At 43.4% G+C, this 26,195-nt stretch overlaps 1 pseudogene; it reads left to right on the forward strand.

Moving 5' to 3' along the window:
* The first annotated feature begins 6,373 nt into the window (after positions 1-6,373).
* Positions 6,374-25,856, forward strand: LOC140692040 (nuclear RNA export factor 3-like; annotated as a pseudogene).
* The last annotated feature ends 339 nt before the right edge of the window (positions 25,857-26,195 follow it).

The following is a 26,195-nucleotide window of genomic DNA, read 5'->3' on the forward strand; positions in this document are numbered from 1 at the left end:
CCCCAAGTGGGGCATGTTGGGAAAATGAGATGATCAGCTTGACAATACAAAGCTGGTAATACCTCATGTTGGCGGAGTAAAGGGGAAAAAGACCCTGGCATACACACTGGTACCAAATGGGTGTATTCATTTTGTCAGGCACATATTATTATGTCTTAATAACTCGAATGGCCTTTGATACAGACATCTTATTCCCACCAACAAGAAAATTTCTGATGAAGGTTTAGAAAATTATGCCAAGGTGGTTCTGATTTGCCATCTGGTTAAGGGAGCCTGCCTGAGAGGGCAGGTCGGGAAATATGAGTTTCTTGTTCCAGATAAGATATTCAGCTAATATTTGTGGAGCAAAATGCATCACTTAGCTGAGCATTACATTCTTCAAGTTAGTGGCTGGATTTAATATTCAGGAAAACCCTAGTAGTGAGGTATGGCTATCTTGTATTTATGACATCTAAGACAAAAAAGCATGGGCTCCACACCGGAAACAGATACTAAAGAGGCTTTTCCCCAAGCTCACTGCCATAGCTTTGGGATACAACCTGGCAGCCTGGGCATCTTTGGTTGTTGGTGACAGATCTGTACAAAATGTGTCAGGACACATACTGCTGAGGTGGTCATCTCTGTTCTCCCTGTGTTTACTTTCCCTGCAACAGGGAGCCAGGCTTGCTGCATTTTCCCCTTGCCTGCAGGGAATTTTGTGACAGGGCTGAGAGCAAAAGCTGTCTGATGCCCATGTTTCTTCCATCTTTTGTAAAATCTTAAATTCACAGTAAGGATTGGGCTTCTTTTACCTTCTGAGAGCCTGGAGAGGGAGAGGAAGGGAGATTTCTCCCACCCAGGGATGAGGCAGAGATTTACATGTCCCTCCAAAAGTAGGGACCTACCACTGCTTTGTCCGTATCAATGCTTCTGGGTGGTCCATCAAGGCTGGGTGACCAACAGTGAGAGATTTCCTCCTTTGGATCAGGGAGTCAGGGGGCCTGAAGACACTGAGTTGGCTGTGTTGATGATTCAACCCTGAGCAGAGTGGACAGATATGTCATGATGGCAGGGGTCTCCCCTCCACTGCCTCAGGAAGACAAAGTCCCATATGTGAAACTGCAGTGTCAAAGAGTATGAACATTGAATAGTTTTAGTATTTACCATTTAGTTGACCTTTACAATCTTTTTATTAGTATTTAGCACAAAAAACCATGAGACAAGAGTACCCAGTTTTGCAGATCTGAGTACACGACGGGTTTTACATTTTTCTTATTTGCTAGTCTGATATTGTGGTATTAGAATGTTAGATCATTTTAATTCTTTCTTATTTTTCCCTATAAATGGCATATTTCACACTTGTACCCCAGAAAATGCCCTGGAAAAATTCCAGAGTTTGAAAATAAAACCTGATCAGTGACTCTGTGTTTATGCTGCATCCTCTTTAAGTGGAAAATGTGGAGCTACAAGAACTCCTTACACTGCTGGGGGATGACAGAACAATCTGTGTGTTGCTGTCATTTGCAATTTCCCTCCATACTTGACTGTGTTTTCCACGTTGTCTATAGTGAGTGTGAATTCCTGTTATGGTTATGAACAAAGCCCATAAACTTATATCCAATGAATATGACAAGGCCTGGTGAATTGGTAGGAAGAGCAAAGGTTTCAGTTTCAGAAGACATGGGTTCCAGCCTGGAATTAGCCAAGGAGTAGGAGCATGACATGGGGCAGCGTGTGACCTTAAGGTCCCAAGCCTCAAGTTTGCCATTCAGGAAGTGAGGATTCTTTCCTTCATAGGGTCCTTGTCAGGAATTATTGAAATCACAAGGTAATGAAAGTCACACAAGTGCTTTGGCCTCAACCAGGCCTGAAATCTGAGGCTCAGTTTCCTCATCTGTAAAGAATGAATCACAATGTGGAGCTTGGAGTTATGTCGAAAGGATTAAATGTTATATGATTAAAAGGAAACCCAGTGTCATATTAAGCACACAATTAGTAAGAATATAAAAATGATGACATCTTATCAGGGGGTTAATGAGCTGTCTGTGGAAAAACTCTGCAGTTTCATTGCTGAACTGACTCGTGTCCCCAGTGCCCTGCTCAAAGGTGGAAGAGAGAATTTTAGATGAATATTCAGATAAGATATTTGAAAACTTCAGTGTCTTCAGTCCATTGTGCGATGCTACAGCCTATGAAAAATTTTGAGCTCACAGTCTTTGGCCCCCTTTCCCATGAAAAGTGTATCTGGAGATGGTAAAGGTGGTGGAGTCACTAGATGCCCAGTGGTAGTCAAACCAGTAGCGTATGCCTGAGATTTCTCACATGAAGTGAAGTTTCAGCTGAGATCTGAGGCTAAGTCAGCAGAAGAGGAGAGGGTGGACACTAGCCAGATGTAACAGGAAGGAAATACCCTGTACCTGGGTCATCCTTTTAGAGAATCCAGAGTGGAAATCCCTTACCCAGCAGTTTGTCCTGCTGGGAAAAGCTTTGTGAAAGTTATTGGGACAATTGTAGAATGGACCTGAACCCCTTCTGCCCTTGTTACTCTCACCTCAGGCCTATAATATCCTCCAGCCCTCTAAAAGGAGTCTAATATTATTACTATGATTTCTGTCTGTGAAACCATAGACAAGAAGAAAATCCCTAGCTAAAGCAATTTGGGCTTGATTTTATTTTACATGTTCTTTCATCGCTCATAGTGCAAAGAAACTTTTAATAGATTTTTCTTTCCTTTTCCCAACTAACATTTCTCATAGGAGGAAATTCAGAAATTGGAGGTCCAGGACATCTAGTGAACACACTGTCAAGCAAGAAATGCAGAAGGCTGCAAGTAAGAAAAGGAGTTTTTACTTAGGATCTTACAAATTGCAATTTGGGAGGCAGTGATTCGAGTAGCAACTCAAATGTGCTCGAGGGAAATAGAAAATGGCAGGAGTTTATAAAGGCAACAGATAAAGACATCAGAGAAGTTATATTGGTTATCTTTACAGAACTATGATTAGTGTCGACAAGCATTGTCAATTGAGGCACCAGATTGTTTGTATCCAATCCCCAGGGAATAAAGAAAACAAGTTCCAGTTGGTCTCAGGTTGGCTGGGTGAGAAGTTTATGTTGCCTTCCGTGGTCGAAATGTGTAAGTTCTACTTCCTCATTGTCCTCCTAGCTCCATTTTAGATCCCTTTGACACAAGTGATGCCATTTTGTTGTTCATGGTCCACAAGTATAGAAGGGCAGCTTGGACATCACTCAGCAGGAAGCCTTGGGAGGATGGAGAGAACAAAGTTTAAATCAGTGAAATTTCTGGAAGATTTTGTGGCAAATGAAGCATTAAGGGTGAGTCAGAGCCCATGTACATTAAGACTAGTGAGAAGAACGTTTCTTCAGGCTCCACCTCCCAACTGTGACAGGAAAGCTATATGTGTGTGTGATTGAGAGACAAAGTACTGTGAAAAAATATATAGATTTGATATATACACTTAATTCACATACATGCATATTATTTTTGTAATGAAACTCCCAACTAGGTATATACTACTAATGGTAAACAAAATTATATCAATGATTTTTCTGATTTCAAATGACTATCTTTATGTCAAAAACTAGTGAAGTGTAAGAATGAGTATTTATTAGAGAACATATTTTTCATCTTGTTAGATAGCAAGATATACATCCTTGGTACTTTAGTTTATATTCCCCAGATATATTTATCTGTGTACAGTACTATATAAACAAGTTTACATGAACATATATAGTCTTCTAAATTTTGCTCACAATATGTATACACTGCTCTTCATGTTATATACGTGTTTATATGCCTATGTAAATATATGTACATGTTTACATACATTTGTAATTGTTTTTCTATTTGTTTAATCTTTATATGTTTGCAATGCATAATTCTTATTTAAGTTATCTCAGTAGACTTTGAATGACACTTTTACTAATCAGATTAATTTACATACTAGTATATTAGAGATTTGCCTATAAAATATTTTTCCTATAATTTGCATTCCTTTATATGTGACGTTTTTCTTTGGGATAGGCAAGGGTTTTTCCTAACTTCCCTTCAATTTCTATAAATTTGTAACAGAGTTAAAAGGCTTTTGAAGGTCACATACCTGTTTTTAAATTCCCCTGGTGTCAATGTCATGCTGGTAGGGTACTAGTCAAACAACCCTCTCCTCCATGTCTTGGTCTTGAAGATGATGGAGAAGAAATTCACTGCCTTAAGACTGGAGGCCTGGATATAGGGCCACAGGGGCTGAACTGTTCTGGGGGGTTTGTGTGGGGCTCAGGTGAAGCAGAGGAAATTAACCTCCATGGATGGATGGAAATGATCACTTACAGAATTAATTTAGGCCAGAGGCACTTTACATGGTATCTCTTATAAGCAAACACATATTCAAGTATTTTCTCCTTTACTCACAAACGTAGAATTTGGCCCAAAGCTCTTTTCCATTGTGCCCTGAAGTCATCAAGGCTTTGAATCTTGAATTCCAGGTGGACTAGTATTCGATGCAATCTAAGTATTATTCACTTTTCATCATAACTGTGCTACTTTTAAATTTTAAAAAATTCATGAAAACTAAAGGAATTTTTGTACTGTGAAAAGAAAAAAATGAAAAGATTGAAAATCTGGGGGACAATATTTCAAACAATGTTGCAGATTTTGTGCTCATGTGCAAGAACAAGATATATTTTTGTTAATCAGTAGGGGTAAAGGGGCAAAAGATAACCACAAATAGTTCACCTAAAAAGCAAAATGCTTCTTCAATAAAGATCTGGAAAGATGCCAAACCACAAACCTGAAGAAACTAAAATCTGAAGATGTCATAATAAGTAAAAAAAATCCATTTGCAGAAAATTACTTATGTAACTACAAGTTTTAAAAAGGATATATCTAGAACTGCATACCTACAAAAATTCTTTAAGGTATTATACACATTACCTAAAGAGAAACACATCTGGAAAATGTGCACCTGTCCTTTTACATTGGATTTCTTGGGTATCTGTCAGTCATGGTGAGGTGATCATATAACTGCAAGGTGCAGAATAATTTCACTTTGTAAGTGTACATTTCAATATTTAATATTTTGTGATTAGGCTAATTTGTTGAGAGGTATACTTGAAAATACCTAATACCCCACTGACAAAAAATTTCACGTATATTTGCCATGTTATCAAAATGTTCACATGATATTCTTTTATAAAAATTTAAAAAATTCAACTTTTGACTTCACAGTTTATCTGTGTGGTGTGTGCATTTCTGTCTTACATTTCTTTTACCCAAAATGTTCACAATCTCATATGCAGATTTTTCTTCACCTTTCTCAGTGACTGGACTTCTTCTCTCGGGGCATAGAGATCCAGGAAGGGATTGTGGACAAGGGGTGGAAGATTCCAGGAAGTAGTGAGAAATTCCACAATGTTCTGGCTGATGCGCTGGAGCCCAAGCTCCTCCTTCCTTCCCTCTGCCTTGAAACCTCTCTGGTCCTGAACTTTCGGGGCTACAATTCTGGCTCTGACCACTAGGGGCATCTAACTACATAAACACATTTTTTTAAAGCATTTTTTTTTATTGAGTTCTAGTCGTTTTGCAATGTTGTGTCAAATTCCAGTGTAGAGCACCATTTTTTTAATTAAGGAAAATACATGATTTGTTTTCTTTCACTGTCATTAGAGTGAGCCACAAAACTCTGTTATTTCCTTTACATTCTCCAGGACTGTTTTTTTGTTTTTTGTTTTTGTTTTGGTATTATCTGTCTGAGATGGGCTAGAGTTAATTCCAGCCATTAACTCTTTTCAGAAAATTCTGTTACTATGTGCTAACTTAAGAAACTCCCTCATATTACAGCAAGAATTTAGTAAAGCTGTGCATGGAGAAGTCGACCCCACTCCATGAAGCTCAATTCCAGTCTCTGTTCCTTCAGGTAGCATCTCAATGACTCTAGACAAGTTCTGGCACTTCATTAAGTCTCAGCAACATTAGAAAGCTAGTGTTTCGACTATCAGGGTCTCCTTGTGAGGAGTACATGAAAGAACAGATGCAATGTAGCAAGTATAGAGCCTGGCCTACCTCTGGTACTCAGAGTTCTCTGGATTTGCAGAATGAAGGAACACAATGTAATGCAGTTGATATAGTCTGGCAGTGTTCCCTGTGTTTGTAGCCACAAGCACCTGGATTGCCTAAGCCTCTTGACTCTAGTTGGCCTCATCTGCAAGGTTATTTCAGATGGAAACACTTTTCTGGGTGTTGCCTGGTAGCAAATTCAGGGGGCAGTAATTACCGGAAGTTAGCTCTTCTCTGGCCCCCAGGGATCTCCTCTCTATGCCCCTTGGGGAAGAAACTTCCTGTTTGGACTCCATCTTGTTTGTCTGGTTCTGACAAGGTGGTTAGGGGCCGGCTCGCAACTTCCTCTGAAGTCGTCTTTAATATTCTCGAAACCTTTAGCTCCAGACCCCAAGGATTCTCTTCACAAGCAACCTGTGAGGACAGTGGTGACAGGTCACTGCCTTCAGGCCACGCCATGGGTGAGTTGGTCAGCATGATGTCTTGTCCTGATCCCCACAGGGCACGAGGGGTTCTGGGTTCCCTCCCCGACCCAAACCCGCAAGACACCCACCTACCCACCTCCCTTTAGAGAAGGGGTGGAGAGGGCCCAGACTGACTACTTTTCACTCCCCTGAGGAAATGGGCCAAGAGGGCTCTGGCACACCCACGCTGGTTCTGGACACCCCCCCCCCCCGCCCGACCCTCCCCTCCCCGCCCGCCCACCCAGCCACCCGCGCCATGGAAGTGGTCACGGGTGAGGTGAATTTTTGTCCCTGGTTAAGAACAGGCCTGAGTTATGTGATCTTCTCTGGCCTAGTGTGTGGAGAGTGGGGAGGGTCACCTAGGTGAGGGGTGGAGTTGGTGTAAACTAACAGTTTTGGGATTTGTACTAGAGGTGGGGGAGGGGCAGGAAACCCACCGTTACATTGACTCTTACAGTAACTAGTCAGGATAAATTGTATTAGTCCACAGAGGCTTCCTAAGGCTTGGTTTATTGCCCGGCATACAATCTATTCTCGAATGTTTGATGAATAGTTGTTATTGTGCATTGTTCTATGTCAAATACACTTGTTAATTTATTTAAGTCACATTTAAAAATGTCCCTCTGAGTTTCTGTCTGCCATTTTATGTGTCACTCAGTGAGCTGTCTTAAAATTTCCCACTGTGACTGTGGATTTGTCCATTCTCGATTTATTTCTGTCAGTTTTTGCTTTGCCTATTTTGGCTCTGTTTTAAGATATGCATAAAAATTTACAATTTTGTATTAATATCTTCCTATTGCATTGATCTTTTATCATAAGGAAACCTCTCTTTCTCATAATTTTTTTTCTTTTAAGTGTACCTTTTCTTTCACTAATATGGTTATAGCAGCTTTCTGTAGGTTAGTGTGGAAAAGATAGACATTTTGTGATTTTTTTAATTTTCAAATTTTCTAGATGATTTAATTTTGCATGTGTCTCTTATTTTAAGCAGCATTTGATGGAAGGTTTCTTGTCCATCTGATAATATCTTTCTATTTGGAATACTTAGTCTGAAACTTTCAAAGTAAAAATAGGTGTAATTTGATTTACATATACTATATTACTGTATGTTAATTTTTACCTCTCCTAATTCCTTTTCCTTTCCTTTCTTTTGAAATGATTAGTATTTTGTAACTATTAAATTCTTACTTCATGTGGATAGATATTTAAACATTCTTTGCAATTCTGGTAGTGTTTACCCTTCAGATTTCAATGTACCTTTGTTTTTTCTCCATCTACTGTAAATTAGTTATTTAAAACTACTCAAACTTTTAAGGGACCTTGAAACACTTTGATTCCATATACTCTCTCCAAATTTATTGTCATGCATTTTAATTCTATACATATATATTTAAACTCCCAGAAGAAATTGCTTTCACTGTGTTATATAGTCAATACACATTTAAATTTGCCTATGTATTCATAAATATCATTAGTCTTTCTTTCCTGTATCTGTGTGCCTACACCTGGGATCCTGTTTCTTCTGCTCAAAGAAGAACCTGTAATAATTTTTCAGTTTGAGTCCTCTGGTCACAAATATTCCTAGTGTTTGTTACATGATGATGAAATGAATGTCTTCTCTTTAGGAATGTTTTTCCTTGAAGCATATTTCTTCTCCTACTGATATCGTTATGCTGACTTGCTATCTTGTTACTTTCAGAAATTTCTCAAAAGGTCTCTTCTAATACTTCTTCTCTACTGTTCCCTGTCCTTTCTGGGACTCACATTAACCACGTGTTAAGTATGTTCACTACATCTCCTTTGATTCTCTTTCCCTCACCTTTGGTATTCTCCAGTTATGTCTCTTCAGGCTTCATTCTGGATCTTTTTGTCAGACTTACCTTTCATTTCTCTAATTCTTCCGTTAGGCAGGTGAATCACCTCTGACCCTTGAGCCGTCACAGCACAGACTTCAGAGTAGATTCTACTGCCCCCTCCAAGCAGAGGAGAGATTTGAGAGTTAAAAATGAACAACCACTTGTCCCAGGTCACCCAGGTCTGAACAGGGCAGAGCAGGGACTAACATCACAGATTAAACTCTAGATCCAAACCCTTTCTTCTGTGCTTGTTCTCTTCTTGACCATGAATGCTCCCCACCTCTCATCTCCCGAGAAGTGGAACTTCTATTTAATTATAAAAATCAGTGATATTTCTTCATTAAGCATGATATTCCCGAAGGACTCTTATATTGGGACCATCGATATGTTGTTCTCAATTTCAGAGCCCACTGACCAAGGGAACCCTTTACAAAGAAGAGTAAGATGCTGGGATACACACCGAAGGAGATGCAACGAGTGGCTTGAACCAGTCACTTCCCAGCAGCGGCAGGATAAAGATTCAGTAACAAGTGATGCTCACATGAGCACTCAAGGAAGATAGTAAGTGACCAGTCAGAATGGCTGATGTGGACCAACCAAGGAAAAATAAAACCCTGTAGTTAAATATGTCATTCTTCTCTCCAACCTGGAAGAGTGAGGAATGACAGGATCAGGTTCATGATCAAGTAAACTTTATTGTAGCTCTGGTATCATTGGGGAAAATGTTTACAAGACTTTCTGAGCATATATGGACCCCTTTCTTGTCTCCACTTCCCCACAGTGCTCCCTATGCCATTCCACCCTCTCATCAGAGAGGCAATTTTCAGGAAGGAGACCAAGCTCATGTTAACATGGAGACAGAGCAGAAGCCTCCAGAGAGAAGAATGGAGAGAAGCAGGCGGGCTGAGACCATGGGAAGCTGGTTCAAGATCACAGTGAGTGTCCTGACTAAATGGACCTAATACGTAGAAGAAGGTGAACAGAGGGAGTTGTGTTGGAATCGGGTAGAGATGGTATGAACTTTTCTGGGGCAGAGGAGTTGGTTATGTGTCTTGTTATTATTAGAAGTTAACATCCTAGACCATCTAAGAGAAGATTCAGAGAAGCAATATGAAGGGAACAGACTGACTGCAGGGAGCATGGGAGAGGTTGTCTAAAAGCAAAGGAGGAAACTACTGTCAAGATGGAGCAACTTCATACCACAAAGCTCAGTTTGGCTCAGGCTGAGTGTGGGAGGAGGCTGCGTCTCTGGGGTCCTTGTCAGAGGGGCAGGCCAGGTCTGCCTTAGGTAGGGTCTCTTGGAACTTTACAAAAAGAAGTACGTGTTAAGCATATTAAGTTGATTATTTCAAGAAAAGTGTTTGAGGGGAAGAAACGATATTTAGAAAATCCACATGTGGTACAATAACAAATATCGACCTAGCGTAAAAAATTATTTAAAGCTTGAAAAAAAAAAGTCTGAAAGGAAGACCTGGTTGGGTCTTATCTTAAACTTATATTCTATTGTATCAATTTCCTCTCCCATTTTTCTCTTTGCCCCCCAGATTCCATTTGGCATAAAATATGAGGAGAAGTGGCTGCTGAATTTGATTCAGAAGTACTGCAGTGTCCCCTTCACTCCAGTTGAAGTAAGAGAGGACGTCGAGGCCAATGAGAGGAAACGGGGTAGATGGATGGTCCAGATGAGAAATGACTCTGGTCTCATATTGTCTTTCTCTTGTCACTCCCCGTAGTTTCATTATAAGCAAATGCAGGCCCAGTTCTTTGTTGAGAATGCCAACGTTGCCTTTGCTCTGAAGAATGTCAGTGGCAAGATTTGCACTGAGAACAATGAAAGGGTATGTGTCAAGGGCACCTGGGAGCAAGAGGGCAGGGCAGGGGCATGGTCTTGCTTGATCCCAAGGCTCAGATTTCTGGTGCTTACCCAGCCCCTCTTATGCTCCCTGCAGATATCTGTCTTTGTTGACCCCTGTGATGCACCGTATTCTATGCAGAAGGAGCTGCAGTCAGAAAAGGTGGAGCAGATAAAGGTAATGCAGACTCAACACAAGTTCTGCCCCACAGCCAGATCCACCTATTGCTCCCCGATCAACACCTCAGACTCAGAGCCACTGAACCCCGTCTTTAACTCTGCAGCTGACCATGAACAAACTGTTTGATGCCTCCCAGGCATTTCTTAACAGCCAGAGACTCTGCTTTGGATCTGGTATGGCTATAGCAGTAATCCCAGGGCAGGTGAGGGCAGAGGGGTCTGCCTGAGAAAGACCTTCGGGATCGTAACTCTGGGAGGGGTTGGTGCAGGCAGGACCCTCTCAGCTTTCTGTTTCCCTCCTGTTGGCTTCCTGGAGGCTTGATGACCTGTAATGTTGAAATGCCACGGAATCCGAGATATCGCATGCCTGCCCCTCTGCAGATCCGTGGAGAGAACATGCCCAAGGTGAGGACTTAGGCCCAATGTTGGGACTGATGGTGAGGGTGGGACAGATTAGGCAGAAGAGGCAGATTGGCCTCAAACATCCCCTGTTGGGGTCCTCACTCTCTTTCTCCATCATAGATTTTGTCCTTGGATTTGAGCAACAAGAGACTCTGCCAGCTGGGTGGCCTGTCTGATGCTACACAGAATGCTTCTGACATCAAGAATTTGAACGTCTCCAGTAGTGAGGTGAGGTGTGGTACCCAGATCCCTCTTTGAAGAGGAGATGGGAGGGCTCATGGGAAGGTGACAGAGGAAGCGAAGTGAATTTGTTGGAAAAGGAAGGGACGACTGGGGGTGCAGTACCATCCTGGCTCTCTTTCTCTGGTTCATGTGGTTCCTCCACATAATAATAGGTAAAGTCTTCAGGGGAGTTGGACAAGGGCCAGAGATTGGAACCAGAACTTATTTGCACAGACAGAAACACCCTGTGCACCACCTTTCCTGATAAGTCAACCAACATAAGGTCAGTTGTACCGTCTGTCATTTCTTGGGAGCCTGAGCTATCCCTGACAGTGCCTGTTTGCAAGAGGCAGCAGTCCTGATCCTGTGGGAGGGCCACAGGTTCTATGCTCTCCTCTCTGTGTCCTTCATCTGTGCTTAGAGATCTCTTTCCCTTCTTCTGATCTGCTCACTTGTTCTGATCTGAGGTATGTTTCCCACTTCTCTGTACCCAGCGTTCTCTAATATGCCACCCAAGAATGTCGTAGGGGAAGCAGGACCCCCTCTCCTCACCAGGACCATGAGTCAGCAGCCTTGAGCCAGATGCTGGTGCCCTGGACTGAGAAGAGTTCTCCAGCCTAGATCCACATGCTGAGACAGGCCTTCCTCTTTCATGCTTAGAGAGGGCTTTCCTCCCCTGTTCTGAGAGAGGCTCTTCTTCCCTTGAACCAAATGGGTCTCCCTACTTGTCCAAGGCTGACTTGATCGTTTTCCTGCCCCATATTGAGTGTAAGGACATGGTGGCTCCTGTCATGACATCCATTACTTTGGACTAATGCCAGGAGCTGGGCCCTTTTTGGGGGAAAAGGCAGGATTCCTGAGTTAAGGGGCCAGAAGTTGGCCGCAGACAGTGAGCAGAGGGCTTCCCGAGGGGAAGTGAAAGGCAGAGGGCAGAGGTGGTGGAGGAGACAGAAGGACAGGCCTCTCAGGGACACTTGCCCTTCCATCCCAACACACGTCACATCATCCTGCATGGTCCTTCAGAGGAGCCCTGAGTAGCCTGACATGGATATGAATCCTCAGATAAAGAACTAATAAGATAGGTGCAGGGACCGCCATGAGAGAAGACGGTGCTCGTGAGAGGGGGGCATAGACCCTCACTCAGCCCCATACTGAGCTGGGAGCTGACCCTTTACTCTTCTGGGGAAGGTCTGCCCCTGTGGCTGCTGTTTCCAACGCCCAGCTCAGACTGAGCTCACACAGGTGACAGAGACTCAACCAGCATCCAGCAGGCCCCAGGCCCAACGTGTGCATGGTTACCATCCTTACCTCGGGTCCCTGGGACATTCGGGGGCAGGTGAAGGAAAGGGCTGCAGCAGGGGAGCCGGTTCCCCTTTCTTCTCTCTTCTTCCCTGATCCCCCACCCCAAACCATGGGAGAGGTTCTTTCCCTTCCCTTCACTTTGCTTTCTCTCCCTTGTCTCTGTGCCCCTATGTCTCTGTCTTCTCTTCTTCATCCTTCACTTCTTTTTTGTCTTAATCCCCCTCCATTTCCCTCCCTGCCTCACTAACCTCCTTGGCCCAGCATCCTGGGCCATCCCTGGTGGGTGTCCTTGTGTTGGCAGGATGCAGGACCCCCAGGAAGGATGAAGAGCCCCTAGCTCCAACCTCATTCCCTCTTCCCTCCAAAGCCTACAGTGGGGACCTGCAGGAAGGGAGGGAAGGGAAGGAAGCCTGCTTCCTTGTTGCTTCTTGTGGCACCTGGAGAAGGGAGTCAGGGCAGTCTAGGTGGGAGGTACCCAGGAGGGAAGGAGTGGAAGGAGAGGGATGGAGGGAGGCAGGCAGGTAGGGAACACTCTTCTGGTGTATCAGTCCATGTGGAAGGTGCCCAGGGCCGGGGAGTGTAGGTGGACACACTGGACTGTGTCTGGTGTAAGTGTACTTGCTCCCACGAGAAGAGACCGCTTTGTAGTTTCACTGACTTTTCATCTTGGCAGCTCCATCCTGGAATTGTTCCCCAAGTTATTACGCTTGGTAAGTGTATTCCTCAATCACTGACTCCTCTAACTGACACTGACACCGCCCACAAACTACTCTGAACCCTTTAGGTCTTGCCTGAGTTCGATTTTTGAATGTGGCCCTTAAACGTTCTGGGGGCAGAGGGAGGGTACAGCCTCTGTGGGAAGCTCACAACAGCTCTGGGTCTTCTTCGACCACGTCTGCCACAGCCTTCAGGGACCTCGTGGTGATGACCCGAAGTGTAGTCCTGCCCTCAGATTTTCCAGGGCCCTTCCACAGTTGACCTCTGACCCTCACCCTCCTGGGCCCGTCCTTTTCCTTGACCATCCAGAAGTGCCTCTTGGTCTGCACCACTGACTTCCTCTTCCCTCTCACAGGATGGCCAGGAGACACCCCCACCAGCTAAGTTAGGTGTGGACACCCGTAAGAGCTTACCAGCCTGCGAGGTGAGCACGGAGAATCAAGCAGGGCTTTGGGTGGTGCGTGAGGAGAGGGTATCAGCCCTGGTGCTGAGGACTGTTTTGATTCCAGGGAAGCTTCTTTGGATCTGATCAGCTGAAGAGTCTTATCTTGCAATTCCTGCAGCAGTGAGTACTGCTGGCAACCTGAGGAAGGGGAGGGCTGGGACAGCTGAGGCCACCCAAGCTCAGCTCTGCTCACGGGAGTTTCCAAGTCTCATTTGAGGTCTGGACCACAGAGACAGACTGTGCTCATGGCTCCCCGACAGGTATTACTTGATCCACGACTCTGGAGACCGACAGGATCTCCTGGGTGCTTATCACGACGAGGCCTGCTTCTCCCTGACCATTCCCTTCAACCCCGAGGACCCAGCCCCGTGAGTATCACAGCTCACACTCTGCTCCTGGGCCGTGTGGCTCCCCAGCAGACGCAGGGCAGCTCCTGCAAACCCCCACACTGGGGCCGCCCATCTCCCCCTGCTTCTCTTTTTCTCCCAGGAGCAGCTTGTGGGAGTACGTCAAGGACAGTAGGAATATGAAGAAGCTCAAGGACCCCTGTGAGTGTGTGATGAGGAGGCGGAGCGGGAAAGGGGGCGGGAAGGGGTCAGTCCTAGGGCCCAGGGCGTGGCAGCCCCTGACCTTCCCTCGCTTCTCCTCCCCCCACAGACCTGCGGGTCCAGCTGCTGAAACACACAAAATATGACATTGTGCGCTCCCTCTGCCTGTTGCCCAAAACTCAGCATGACCTCAGCTCCTTCGTGGTGGACATGTGGCTCCACACGGTGAGCGCCTACTTCCATCTTGGGCCGCAGGTGGGTAGGAGGTTTAGGTGGTGACTGAGCGCCTGGGCTCTTCCGTTTCAGAACACGATGCTCTGCTTCTCTGTCCACGGGGTGTTCAAGGAAGGTGAGTGTGTGTAGACCCCCCGTCCCCAGATGCCCCACTGCTCCGTCCCCCTGGCCGGGCTCCCTCTCAGCACCCTCCCAGCCACCCCGATCCCTCCCCTTCTCTTCCCGGCCCCTCTGTGTTCTCCAGCCCTCGCTCTTCCCACAAAGGACCCAGGTCTGACCTGCGTTCATGCCTGTCTGCCCCGCACACCCTGGGCGTTAGGGACACAGGCTGTGGAGTTTGATGGCTCTCATCCCAGAGCCTTCCTATGAGATCCGGGGACCATTACTTAACCTCTCAGTTTCCTCATTTGCAGAATGAGGTATTAGCATCCATGTCTTGGGCAGCAGTGACAAATGCATCAATGAACTGGTGAAGTGGTTGTCACGGGCCCGCGCACAGTAGAGGTCCTGCCACCAGCAGCAGGTTGCTCCTATAGCTGCCCTCCACATTCCCGACACCCTGGCGCCCAGTGAGCACCTGTCCCCTCAGCATGAGTTTCCAGTCAGACTCTGTCTGCAGACCCCTGTGTGAGCGTGTAAAGCAGGTGGGGCTCTCGGGGGTACTGATGTTTGCTTTTTGTCGTTGAAGTGGAAGGAAGGTCTCAGGGTTTTGTTCGTGCCTTCACCCAGACCTTCATCGCTATCCCTGCCAGCCATTCCAGGTGAGTGCTGTGTGGTGGGTGGGAACCCCCGTCCCAGCCTGGGCTCAGGGGTGTGGGAATGTGATGGTGCCCACCTTAGGTTTTCTCAATACTGTGGAAAGCCAGCAGGTAGATCCAAGGAGCAGTCTAGCCTAGTGGTTAAGAAGGGCATGGGCTCTGGAACTGGAATGTGGCTTCTCTCCCTGGTCCCAACACTCATTGGCTGTGTGGCCTTGGTCAAGTCACGTGGCCTCTGTGCGACTCGGTGTCTTCCTATGACAGTAGATTTCAGATTGTCCACTCCTTGGGCTGTTGTAAAGGGTAAACGTGAAACTGTCCCTGAGTTGCAGGTAAACGTCCTAATGTCATGAAGACGGTGGATAATCTCCCCAAAGGTGGGCTTGTGGGAGGGGCATAGGTACCAGCCAAGGAACCTGGGGGACACACACAGGAGGAGGGTGGAAGGAATCTGGTTGCTGAGTGGCAGTGGGAGCAGGATTGTTGTTGGGGGTGTGGGGTGGTCCATCTGTCCAGCTGTTGAGGGCCCATTTTTCCTCCAGTCTGTGCATCGTGAACGACGAGCTGTTTGTGAGGGATGCCTCCCCCAGTGAGCCTCAGAATCTTCATTCTCTATCCCAATTCCTGCTACCTCTGCCAGCTTCACACTCATCTTCTCCCCAGAGCAGCGGGAAATGGTGTGCACGTTCTCCACCTACTGTGGGATGAACCTCCAGTGGTCTCAGAAGTGAGTGCTGGGTTTGCATGGGGATAGGAGGGAGCTGGGAAGAGCAAAGGAATGATTAATGGGAAGTTGAATACAATTCATTTTCCTCGTTTATTTCAGTCATTTTACTCTGATCATTTCGATCTCTGTACATATTAAGCCACCTAGTTGTTTTGAGCTGGCAGGTGTTACTTTTATGAATTTCATGGACCCTGACCCTTTATTAACAGACAGCTGGGTGTTCCTGATACACTGTGTATGAGGTTCATTCCACTCTATATATCACAGTAAACGTGGAGGGGGGAATCATCATCAATCACCCAAAGATAACCCTTGAATGTTTTCATCTTTATTATATTCTGGAACTTTGCTTATGCAGGTGTTTACATATTTATGCATGTATTTATATTTGTATATTTATCTACAGAAAACTAGCTCTCATAATGAGAGAGAGACAGTGAGAGACAGAGAGAGAGAGAGAGGGAGAGAGAGAAAGAAAGAGAGAGAGAAGGAAACAGACAGAGGCAAAGAGAAAGAGGCTTGTGGCTGAATGGGGAAGAGGGGTCCAATTAGGGACTTTTAACTCTTCAGTGCCTTTAAAGTTGAGCAAGTGTACAAGCTAATGTGAAGGGGCCATCTCATCTCATTTTTAACTCCCTGAATTTGCCTATACATTCCTTTCTCTTTTTACCTTCTTATTTCTACTAGAGAGTTAATGAGACACCTCTAATGGAATTATATACATTTAAAATCAAATATATATTTGGTTATTAGTGATTAAGAAAATGGACAATTAAGTGTCCAAAAATGCTAGTAATTCTTGGATTTTTGCCTCTCACGGAGGCAGCAGATGGCTGAAGTCCTGCTGTGACATGGCTGGATGATGCATGATCTGAGGACCCGTGCACTGGTGACTGTGGGTCGGATCCAGAATTTCCCTATAAATATATTAACATACCAAACAGTCCAGGAGCAGCAGTTAGGCAAACACCACGCTTTGCTGCCCTGGTGCCATCTCTCACTGAGCTCACCAGGTGAGTCAAAGGCAAGCCTGTCTTCCCAGCATGGGGAACTGGATTAGGATCTGCTCAGAGGCACATTGTTGGGCAGCTCTTATGAGCTTCTGAGCCTCCCAAGAACCTAGAGATCCTTCTGACTCCAAAACTTTGAACTCAAGGCATATCAGAGAGATATTTGTTTCCTTCATAAAGATATCTGTCCTCTCATTAGGAGAAACAGTGAGGAGTGACTTTTCACATTGCCTGTCTTAGTCCTGAGGCTCAGGCAGCTTCTATTTCTGTGTCCCAACATTTAGAAGGCAATGAAATCCCACCACATGCCATATACTTTGGCCAGGCTTTCTCAGTCACCCCTCAGGACTCTCTGTGATGAAGGTTTTGTGAGTCCCATGTCACAGATGCCCAAGTCAATCTGACAGAGCCTCAGTCACCTCTCTGGATGAGTGGCAGGATGGGATGAGGTTCTATCCCTCGCCCTCTCTGGAGGACACAGAGCAGCCTTCCTTTTAGAAGATGGGCTTCCAGGGCTGGAAAAGTGGTCATTTGCTCTCCTCTGATATCGAGGCCTCTCAGGTACGCACTCAGAAAGCCCCTCTTGATGATTAAGATCATAGTGCACGTACATGGGCACGTCCATTCATTCCCTTGGAAAAGCATTCACTGTGTTCAGTTTCATGGGGAGATGAAATAGAATCACAACGGAGCTGACAACGTGTGTGTGTGTGTGTGTGAGACAGACTTTGTATAGGAAATTTATAAAGTCATTACTTATAGAAGTACAATATGTCAGGTAAAAATGTGGAGATGACATACCTCGGAGAGGCAGGCATTTTTTCCTTTACCTCAGAGTCCCCCTTCTCCTGTGTGCAGGAGAACTTTTGGGGATTGGGGAAGATACAGTGTCATTGTAGGAGGAAAGCCCTTCAGGGTCATGTCTGGAAGGTTCCACAGAGGGACCTTTTCCGATACCCAGAGCAAAGATCAGGGAGGTGAGCCTAAATGAAGGGGCAACTCTGGCTGCCTTCAGCGAAAAGGAAGCTGATAAGGGCACAGTCGTTCAGCCCTGGACTTCCTGAGCCGTCCCAGGTCCTTGCTGTCTGCAGCCGAGTGCTCTTGGTAAGAACCTTCCCTGGATCATGACAGGATCAGCACAGGGCCTGGCACCCAGAGAGAGCCCAGTGCTTGTCTGCTTACTTCACCTCTATTCTCTTCCTGTATTTCTTCACCCTCAGGTGGGTTCATCCCTAACTTTGTGCTAATCACCACTCCTACCATTCACATTTTGACTGAGTGGTAGGATTAATAATAATAATACTAATAAAGCCAAAACCCCCACAATAACAGTAATAAAAGATACCAACAATTATAGCACACACATGGATAAGTTACTTGCTCAAGATCGGTCAACCAGCAAGTAATAGTTCTAGCATCAAATCCTGGTCTTCTGACCCAAAAGGCCCTGCTCCTAACCTCTGCTTCTATATTGACTGTACTTCTGTGTTAAGACAGACAGAGGCCAGCACAAGGGAAGGGACTCAGCCCAGGTCCTTTGCTCAGTTGATGGGTCTGGAACTGGATACAGGTTTGATGACTCCCATGTTCTGTCTAGCTGACCTGTTCCTATTCTTTGCTCTTCTGTACTAATTCTTCTCCCTGGGTCTCAATAAAAAATTACTTCTGGTCAAACTAGAATGAAAAAAAGGAGACAGGAAAGCATGTGGTAAAAAGAAATGACGAGATGGAATCAAAGTTCACTTCCTGCTGCTGCATTTCCAGATGCCGTTTCAAATTTTCTATTTTATAGACCAAAAGAGGCAAGGTGGGCTGGGAGTAATATATCCCAAAGTCCTAGATATTCCGCATGCCAGATATTCTTTGAGGTTTTTTCCTTTTCTTCTTACAACAAATCTAGAAGTAGGTACCCTTAGTCTCATTTACAGAGGCCAATCTCAGGCTCACAGAGTAAGTAAATTTTCCAGGGTCAAATGTCTACCCTTTGCCCTCTACACAGGCCAATCAGCAGCTCCCATTTGGATGACACACTTCTAGGGTTTAAAGACTGATAGTGGAAAACTTGCCTGATGTGGAATGTGGGCTGTGTCATGCTCCCCACTGGGCATGAAGATGATGTTGGGGATGAAACCCTGCCCCATGGGCCAAGAGGCCTGGGTGTGGGGGCCACACAGATGGACTGACTCCTGAGATGCTGAACTAGAACCAGGAAGCAGCTCAAGCTGTTGCCCTTTGGAAAGAGAACCTGAATGGTGGGATATTGACATGTACACAACTACTATATGAAAAGGCTTTTACGTTTTATCTCCTTTAATCCTAAACTTTATTCAAGACCAGTATGTATTTATCAATGACCAGAAACAGATTTTTTTGCATTTTTTAAATTGAAGTATAGTTGATTTACAATACTGTGTTAATTTCAGGTGTACAGAAAAGTGATTCAGATATATATATATATATATATAACTGAGTCCCTTCCCCTGTGCTGGCCTCTGTCCTAACACAGAAGTACAGTCATATAGAAGCAGAGGTTAGGGAGAGGGCCTTTTGGGTCAGAATGTGTATATATATATATATATATATATATATATATATATATATACACATACATATATACATATACATATATACATATATATATATATATATATATATATACACATTTGTATTATTTTCCGCTATAGGTTATTACAAGATATTGAATATAATTCCCTGTGCTATATAGTAAATCCTTGTTGTTTATCTATTTTATGTGAAACAGATCAAGACAATTTATTTGACAGTTTTCTGTGTGTGTGTGTTTGTGTATGTTTCTTTGTCTCAAACTTTTTCACATCAGTTATTCATAAGCTAACTCACACCAGTCATTCCTAAACGAACTCATGCAGCTTTCTACTGAGTTCACTTAGGGGCTGGATTTCCAGTCCCAGGACTTGAAGATTCTGCACGAATTCAGAAGGATTACTGCCAGTGTGTGAAGTCTAGACATCTTGGCCCATAGCTGGAATCCATTCAGCTACCTTGCTCCCCACCAACACCACAGCCCTTTCTATCCTCCACGCTTTGCCAAGGCCCCAGTTCACTTTCACACCTGCAGTTCTGACAATGGTCACCAGGTGGCAACGCTCTCCATTTTCTACAGATTTTTCTTTCTGCCCGCACCGCTACCCACCCCCCCCGCCCCAAAAAGACATCATTTTTATGAACAGAAGCAAAAAGTTTCCTCAAAGGTCTTAACTTTCCTTGAAAAATTCAGATGTGTATAAAAAGACTAAAAGGACATCTGTGTGGTTTCCATCCAGCTTCTCCTTAACTTATTCATGTGTCTTGTGTATGTACTGTGTGCCAGGCACTGTCAGTCCAATTCCTTATCTGCATCCCAACCTCCCCTCTCTTCACCTCCAGACCTGCATAACTGGAAGTGCCCACAGGAAGCAAGATGGATGTTAGTGCCCACTCCATGGGGTATGAACTCAGACTCTATTCCAAGCAAGGTCAGTCCAAGCCTGACGCTGGATCATGGCATCCAGCATCAAAACAGGAGATGATGCAGCTGAGTGGGAGAGGTTGTAGCTTGGGAAACTGTGGCACCTTTAACTCACACCCCCACCCTCTTACACAGGACTAACAGCCTATTACCTTCTCCTGACAGACCTCACTCACAGAGAGCAAAGGACCAGGCAAACAGTGTTGGTTTCAGTCTTGCTTCTTCTCATGGGCTTGAGCTAGAGGTTTTGCTTTCTCTTTGGTCCTTTGCTCTATCGGAGTGGTGCATTTCGGATTTGGTTCTGTATCTGTTTTATCTCTAAGAGGGTGGTTCTATCCATTCAGTCACCTGACAGGTCCATTTGAGGTGACATGGGGTTTTTGCTTCCTGTAAGAACTTCTCTACTTGTTAGGGGAGCCTGGGTCAATAACCAGAGGAGGCAGAAAAGAGGTATTGAGCTATCAAGACAAACACAAGACCAAGACTCTGGTCCAAACATCTGATTCTCTTCACTTAGTGAAATGGTTTTCAGATTTCTTACATGCTACTCACCTCTTCTCTGGTTTCCTTTTACACCTGACACTCTAATATAATTCCTTTCTCTCCTGTCCACAAATGTGCACCCACGGTAAATTCCTCTATTAATTAGTAGTAGAGAAATTTTTCTAAATATGACTTCAAATCCAGAAACAATCTGATTTCATTAAAAACTGCATGGCAAAAAAAACCCATAAGCAAGGTAAAATTAAAAATTACAAATTGGGAAGCATACAACTTATGTCACAGACAAAGGTTATATACCTTGTAGTAGAAAGGTTATGAAAAAGGAAAAACAAATTAGAACATTCTGAAGGAGAAAGGACACTAGATACAAAGATACATTTTACTGAAAAATGTTCCTTAAACATATAAAAAACCCTGCTAAACCTAACATTTGATAAGAGATGCAAAGAAAAAAAACCTGAGATGCCTCTTACCATTTACATAATCTGTGAGGAAACAGACAGTCACCTTGCTGGTGGTAATGTAACATGGTACAACTCCTAGCCAGGGGATTTGATATTGTTTTATAAAATAACCGGGATACTTACTGTTGGAACCAACAATATCTCTTCCAAGAATCTATCCCAAAGAGACAATGTGGAGACAAAAAGTCATAAACAGAAAGCCATTCCTGCCAGAACAATTCATATAGCAGAAGACAAGAGACAAAGACACATCCACCAATAGGGGGCTTGTTGAATAAGCTATGGTCCATCTGCATCTGAGAGGAAAATGTAGCTATGAAAAGCAATGAAGACTCCCTCTCTGTACTGCTATGGTGTCATCTCCAGGGTATATTGTTCAGTGAAAAAAGGCAGGTGCAGAAAAGTGTGTAGCGCTACTGCTGTCCGATATGGTAGCCACTGGCCTCAAGTATCTATATTAAATGACATGAAATTTAAAAATCAGTTACTCAGTCACAGTTGCCGCATTTTAGGTGCTAGATGTTCAGTTCCTGAAAAAGCATTCAGGCAGCTAATGACTCCTGTGATGGACAGTACAGATACAGAACATTTCCATCTCCACAGAAATTTCTGTTGGAAAGCATTGGTGTAGAATATGACAACTTTTACCTATGAAAAGGAGAGCAAACTAAAATACATGTTATATTTTTAAAAAGTGGTTAAAACAAGATGATAAAAATGCTTACCTATAAAGGAATAGAGGAGAAGCCCAGGATGCAAGCCAATGATGTACATTCTCTTAAAAATATAGATTTATTGGCTCCATGCACTGAGAAGGTCAAGAAACAATGAGCAACCCAATAGTAACTGGCAACTACAGTCCCTAGATTGAATTCTCTAAACACATTTCCCACTAAGAGTAACCAGGCTTCCTTGGAGAAATGCCTGATTTCTGGTCTTGTTAAGGATTGTACCAGTTGAGTCTGGACTGAACTTTCATACCAGAAAGTATGTTAAAAAGACTCATAACCTGAGGGGCTCCCAGTGGCCAAAGATAGAACAATTTGAACAACAAAAACTTTAGTGACTACAGTGCACTAAAACATGTCAACAATAGAAACATCTGTGAGCTGATGATGACACAAAAAAAGCCAACAAAATCAACTCATTGTCCACCTTTGAGAATCCTAGGGAACAATTCATTTTAGAAAGTGGAAATATTGCAAAAAAATTGTATATTCACCCTACCTTTCCTGTGCATGTTATACCTATGCATAACCTAAGAGTTGATGAGGTGAAGATTCTTTTATAAAATAATTTCAGCTAATACATGCAGAAGAAATTGAAGAATTAGTATATCATACTTTTGCAATCTTCAATGAAATGTCGCTCTAGGCAGTGATCAATAGAGGCTGCAAAACATGATGGGAGAAGTAGATGGGAAATTTTATGATGGCTGCGTTATAATATTTCTGAGTTTGCCTTTCTTCAGTTATAAAATGGGGCCAGTTTTATCCATATTAGACAATTACTGGCAGGAACAAAGTATTTCAAGTCAATCCAGCATATGATACATGTAGTACTCAATAGATATGAGTCATCTTCTTATTCTATACCTGACCTTTCTTTAAAAGAGATTCTCAAATAGCATGGTTATAAGACAATAATGTGGAAATATTAAATGGAAGGGAAGTGTATAAGTTTTCATTATATATTCACTTCAGTGTCATTTCTTTGTGCTGGAGTCATTTCTCAGATAATTTATGGAAAAAGGAAAACAATGACTGGACCACTTCCATTGGGTATGCAAAAGAAAACTATTAGTCTGTTTCCCATTATTTCATATACTTTCCTATCCCACTTTTTATCTTCTGTGTTAATTTCTTAAGACTAACGTGTGTGTAATGTAACCCAGCAAGAATAGGCTTTGCAAAAGACCACTGCAATAAATCTCTGGTGGCCAGGCACATCACAGGTACTTAGGAGAGTCATTTCCCCTGTGCTGGACAGTTTTTGGATAAAACCTCTCAGATGTACAAGCTAATGAGATCCCATCCGGGAAAGCACTTTTGAGACCTTAGGTGGGATGGAGGGACAAATTATTTCTAAGTAATTACTTTCCAATCTGCACTACAGATATTTTCATACTCTGTGTTGAATGAATTCAGTAGGCATAAGTCCTTGCATTACTTTGCACTTGAACAGCCATTTGTGGATGGTCTTAAGGTGGTTGGAACTTAAACATGATATATTAGGACAGGGCCTCTGACCCAGAAAACCACGGGGACTTAACCTTTTGTGAATGAATGCATTTTTCTATCTCATGTATTTTCCACAACATTTCTTGGGGGGTAGAGGATACATCTCCACATCATTTTGTAGCTAGAGAAACAATAAGGTACAGAGGTTAAGTCACCTGGCTGGGGTTCATCCTCCTCTTAAGTGGAAAAGCAGAGACTGACACCCTATATGTCCAAGTGCAAACTGCATGATGCTCAGCTGCACATCACACTGTAATCAAGTAAGTCTTGCTTTTCCGCTGACCTACGGTGTCACTACTGAAATCTGTATCTTCGCTTCTGATACCAAGCTGTTAGTCCTGCCTGTATTTCTGCAAGTCAGTGAACATCGTCGTCAATTTCCTATTCTGTTAAAAAAAAAGAGAGGGAGAGAACATGTTTAGGTCATTTGTTTTTGAAAGTCAATTCCCAGACAACATAAGGAATATGCTCTGTCTAATAGAGGGACAGGTGTTATGCTGTTGATGACAAATTGAAGGAGCAGTCTCCAAATGCATGGAGATCAAAGGCGCCTGGATTCTTTGATGCATACTGATAAATCAACCTGTAAAAATGTTCTACTAATGGAAATCCTCTCCAGCAAAATCAGGCTTTGTAGGATTCCCCATATGCACACGCACACTGGGAATTCTCAATAGTTTTATTGTTACGCTTGAAAAACATGAAATTAGAAATTATTTTATTGTTATCATACTTAGTTGGATAATAAGGTTATTTTAAAATATTCTTAGTATGCAAAAATGTCCTGCTAATCATTGTCATTAGTTATTAATGCAAAAAGGTCTAGTGACATTTGCATCCTAACAGTGTGTGATGACCACATGAGCCGGCACGTTCTCCAAGGGCTGCTACCTACATGTGGTCTCCAGGTGTTTTGTGTGTGTATATGTGTGTGTGTGTGTGTGTGTGTGTGTGGACTTGGGGGGCTCCTAATGACATTGTATATACCTGAAGGATTACCAGTATCTCTCTGATACATATGGTGAGGAGTAGGATCTGCTCGTTCTTGAGTCTTTCCAAATGGCACAAGAGCTGGACCACACACTTCCAAGCAGACCGTGAGATGGAAGACAAGCCTGTCTGTGAACTCACCTGCTCAGATCAGGGGTGGATCCCTCCAGGATGTAAGGTGTGTTGGTCTGCCTAAATCCACTTCTAACCACTGATGTTGGGAGCTCCCATCTTGCAGCCATCAGCTGCAGAGTTCTGAGAAGCTGCATCCTCTCACCCACTCAACACCATGAGTTTCAGTCATCTGCATGAGGAGCTCTACACTTGGAGATAAAAATCCTCAAATTCCCAGCTCATGTGTGACACATCTTGTATCCATCCAGTCATATATTCATACATCTAACAGGCATTAAGAAGAAAGTCTACACTATCCCTTTGGTAAGTTTCAGGCTTCTCCAGAATGGAAACAAGGAAGAAAAGTATGGGAAGGCTCGTGTGGTAAGTTCAGATGTTAAATCTAAGAAGCGATGGCTCCTTCCCATTAAGATTTCAACCTGCTCAAGTCTCTTATAATTGATGATTTTAGAATATCATTTAATGCCATGGACTTCGGTCCACATCTCTTGTTACTGTCCTCTTTATATATGTATATATATATTTTTTCTTGCGCTTTACAACCAAATACTTGCAATGAATTCTTGGAACTCAATTCACATCCCCTGACCTTCCCTCCAACTCAGTCTTCATCCCTTCTCTAATGAGGAAGTCCCCCGACTCCTCCACTAAAATTTAGCTTGCCAAAGTCAACAGCTACCTTTTTGGCACATTGTACACCATGAGGGTTGAAATGCAGGTCAAATGGAGACAAAGTTTTCCCTTCCCAAGACAAAATTAATTTGCTTGTCCCCAGACAAGGATTACCTTGCCAACTGATGCTATCAGTTACCTGAAATCTAGAACTGTAAAATACTTACCATGGCAATCAAGTCAGATAATGGGGAAGTGTGTGCTACAGACAGTGGGCTTTCAAATGAAATATAAAATTTCTCAATGTATCTTACACTTTTGCATCATTGAAAGGGATTTTACAAATAGGTCTACAGCAGGATAACAATTTTTAGGGTCGCTTCACTAGACTCTGTCTTACCTGTTTCTCTTTTTTTTTCCCTCAAGGTCTTTCCAAGTATGGAGTTGAATCACCTGGAGTTGTAATGTTGTCTTACCCCTTGAGGTGTCTTATGATCCAGTGATTCCAGTCCTAGTTACATACTCGAGAAATAAAAAAATTTGTCTACGCAAAAATTTGTACAAAATGTTCATAACACCATTATTCATAACAGCCAAAAAGTGGAAACAAGACAAATGTCTATCAATTGATAAATGCATAAATAAAATTTGGCATATCCGTACAACAAAATATTATTCCGCTATGAAATGAATGAAGCACTGATACATGTACAGCATATGTGATCTTTGAAACCATTATACTAAGTGAATAGAGTCAAACATAAAAGACCAAATATATGATTCAATTTATAGGAAATGTTCAAGATAGGCAAATCCATAGACACAGAAAGGAAGTCATTGTTTGCCTGGAGCTAAGCATGGGTGCAAGGATTTACTGCTTTCAAGCATTATGGAAATTTTGGGAACCATGGAAATGTCTAAAAATCAATTATGGTGATGGTAGCATGCACTTACTAAGAATCATCATACTGTACTCTTAAAATGTATGAATTTAAAA

This window comes from Vicugna pacos, chromosome X (assembly GCF_048564905.1).
Source record: "Vicugna pacos chromosome X, VicPac4, whole genome shotgun sequence".
Lineage (NCBI taxonomy): Eukaryota > Metazoa > Chordata > Mammalia > Artiodactyla > Camelidae > Vicugna > Vicugna pacos.